We start from the raw sequence: 3,542 nt of genomic DNA, 5'->3' as shown, positions 1-3,542 counted from the left end.
ATTTTTCAGACCAAATACCATGCCAATTTAATTATAGGTTTTTATATAGTATAATTATAATTTCTGTTATTTTTTCTTATTTTATTGAGATTATATTAGTTAAATAAGTTCTTTTATTTTTTTGAGAGAGAGAGATAGACCTAGAGTGAGAGAGCATGTGAGCGGGAGTGGGGGGCAGTGGGCAGAGGGAGAGGGAGAGAGAGCATCTTAAGCAGGCTCCATACCAGCATGAGAGGACCAATCCCATGACCCTGAGATCATAACCTGAGTCAGACACTTACCGACTGAGCCACCCCAGCACCCCAAAATAAGTTCTTTTTTGGTTAATTTTTATAACAAAATTTTACAACTAATTCACAGATCAGTTTTTTGTCCATTTATAATTTTTCTTCTGTTATTGTGTGTGTGTGTGTGTATGTGTTTAGCCATTAATTTTACCAACTTCAATTTCTCTTGGAAATGGTGCAGATCCAAACTTCACAAGGAAGGTTATAGCTGTTAGTCATTTATACTTTTTTCCTCCAGTGCTGATTATATTGATGTTGATGTACTTTGGGCTGATTATTTCTACTGGTTGATAGTCTTTATTAATTCTCTAAAAAGTAGGTAGTTATACCTTTTCTTTGTTCATCTATCAGAAATTCATGAACAATTTTGTGAAATGGAGAAACATAGGGGAAGAGAGAGAAGTATGAGGCTTGTGATGAGAGGAAAAGACCAGAAAGTCAAATGAGAGGGAGGCCCAGAAACATAAGTGGAGAGGAGGCCAAGACGGTTGGGTTCAGAATATCCTGCTTCTTAGCTGGACAGTAATTTTGGTCAAGTGAGGGGCCTCAGCTGTGGCACTGATGGGGCACAATGGTGACCGTTGTCTTGGGAGAAGACCAAGGTGGTCAGACACCTTGAGTTGAAGTAGGGGTGCCTAGAAGAGTGTCACTTTGGGACTTGGACGAGAATGGTTGACAACAGGGGTGGCGGCTGTGACGGGACCCTGTGAAGCTACCATGTGTGACCATGGTTCCACCAGGAGGCCGTGCAGCTCAGCAGAAAGTGCTCGAGCTTCCGAGCAGGACGTGCTTGTCCCTGACTCTGCTTCCTCACTCACCAGCCAGCACATGGAATAAGTTACTTAGCCTCTGCCACTTTGGTTTCCTCATCTGAAAAGTGGGGATACCTTTCTCTGAGAGTCGCTGTAAGAATGAAGCTGAGGCACACAGGTAAAATGACTGCCCACAGAAGTCTCTCTGTAAATGGTAGCTCTTATGACTATTAGCAGTGCTCCTTGGCAAAGACCCACCTGGGTCAGGAAAGAGATGGCAAATGCACCATAAGGAGAGTCTACCAGAGGTGCCACAGAAGCCTGGAGAGCGTGTAGGGGAACCACAAGGATTAGTGTTACAGCCTGAGGCTGGTCAGAGGGGCCTTGACCACCCAGAAGGGGCGGTGAGGGGAGGGAGTCAATGAGACCATAGAGAGCATTGCTAGCCTTCGCAGATCTCGCATCTGCTGGGACAGAAGCCACGAGAAAGAACTACCCCCATCTCAATGTCCTCCCTCCCATCTCCCAATGAGGCTTCCCATGGCCAAACCCAACCCGTTGGTTCCAACCAGACAGGGCTCTGTTCCAGGGCAGAGAGCAGGCTGGGCAAAGGGAGGCCCCAGGCTGCAAACTGAAGACATCTAGCACAGATTCAGGAGCGGGCTCTGGCATGTGTCTGCCATTTTTGGAGCACGAGCTCACCCCCAGGTTCCAGGAGCGAGCCTCGGGTCACAGAGCCAGGTGGGCGGCGTGGAGAGCCTCGTCCAATCAGACAGCTTCCCAGTGGATGGGGCTTGCCATGGAGCTGCTCTTGGAAAGGTCGGGGGTAATGTATTCCTCCTCTCGAGACTCACGGTACCGTTGAAGCCCATTCACATGGACCCCGCAGCATTTCAGGCTTGGAGTAATTCAGACGGGAGTTCGCCTGAAATTTATCTTTGCTGTATTTACACAGAAAGACCTTAAAAAGATAGCCGATAGTGTAAACATGGATAATTATAATATTTCAGGGGAGGTTTAACATACCAAAAGAGGAAAAAGGAATTTTTAAGCACAGCGGCAGAACCCACCTCTGGACACTGAGAAAATTAAAAATTGTTCTTTTCGATCACAAAATCATGCCCATGGGATCCCATATGATCCGGAAGGTGATTCAGGTGCAAGCCAGCTATCACCTGGTCTTGTTTGGTCAGTGCCTCGAGAGGTTGATACCCAGCACTGGTTAACAGCAAGTTGGGTCCTGCTGGGGCCAAAGTCAGCCTCCTTCCCTGCAGAGGTAGCATGGGGTAGGAGTGGGAAAACACAGTCCTTGCAGTTAACAGGTCTGGCATGGACTCTGCGCGTCTTGGATTCTTTGAGCCTGCTGAGCCTCTATTTCCCCATCTGTGAAATGGGTGAAGCAATACCCATCTCATGGGCTTTTTCTAAGGATCACCAAGATCCTACGGCGATGGTCCTATCACAGTAGGGCCTCAGCTCCTAATTCCCTTCCCCCCCACTGGTCCAGAAGGAAGCACTGGGGACTCCCCAAGGACCACCCAGGCTCCTCCTCCTCCACGTCTGCCTGGGGCCTGCCAGGGAATGCTGGTTTGGAGGCAGAGGGTGCCGCCCTGTTACTTGGTTCAGACTGACCCAGTTCCTCCCAGGCCTTGAATCCAGCCTCTTGTTTCTGTCACAGCAAAGTCTCACCCTCTCGATCACACGAGCAATGTACCAATGGAAAGGGTATGGCAAGCTTTGGAGCCTCAGACATGGTTTCCAATCCCAGCTCTGCTGTTACTTACACAGCAGCAAGTTCCCAACTTCTCTGAGTCTCTGGGCAAGCAAGATGGCCAACACTGCTTTGCAGGAAATGTCGAGCACCTGACACAGCCCTTGCTCATTACAGTGACTGGGTCATCGGTCGTTATTGTTGTTAGTATAGTGTGTTCAGACCTTTCTAAATTGGTCAGAACTCTGGCTTAGCTGTTGGGATTTTTCCCTTGATGGGAAGTAGCAGACCACGGGGAGAATCTGCTGGCTTGCGTGTCACCCTTGCCCCAGGGGCCATGCTAATCTCGGTATCGTTCCAATTTTAGTATATGTGCCGCCGAAGGGAGCATGGGAATCTGCGGGTTTGGGGGAAATGTGATGGTGGGGAGAGGGGATGGTGGCTGTGACATGGCCACAGTGGCCTACAAGGGACCCTGGTCTGTTTTGCCCAAGCCCTGCTTTCAGGCAGGGATGCACTGAGCTCGCCAGAGACAGAGCATTCTGAGGCCCTGCTCGGCATCCTCCATTTCCAAGCATGCGAGTGTGGTCCCAGAGCACTCGTCCTGGCCAAAGGAGCACAGGAGACTCTCACAGCGTGACCTCCCCATGGAAGAGATGAATAATAAAGCTCAACGCCTTGCCCAAGGCACCATGGAAAAAGGCGTTCATCATCTTAATGGCACCTTTCAGATGTCTGCCTTCTCTGTGGCCTCTTCCTCATGAACCCCCCTCTCGAAAGCAGTCTATGTGA

General features: G+C 49.3%; 1 non-coding gene across 1 annotated transcript; it reads right to left on the bottom strand.

Annotated features, from left to right (window-relative positions):
- Positions 1 to 3,035: 3,035 nt before the first annotated feature.
- Positions 3,036 to 3,139, bottom strand: LOC118012743. Its single transcript, XR_004679807.1, has one exon. It is a non-coding gene; the product is annotated as a U6 spliceosomal RNA (small nuclear RNA).
- Positions 3,140 to 3,542: the final 403 nt, after the last annotated feature.

Source organism: Mirounga leonina, unplaced genomic scaffold (genome assembly GCF_011800145.1).
Source record: "Mirounga leonina isolate KUSES-001 unplaced genomic scaffold, KU_Mleo_1.0 Mir_151, whole genome shotgun sequence".
NCBI lineage: Eukaryota > Metazoa > Chordata > Mammalia > Carnivora > Phocidae > Mirounga > Mirounga leonina.
This window is presented reverse-complemented; position numbering and strand designations above follow the sequence as displayed.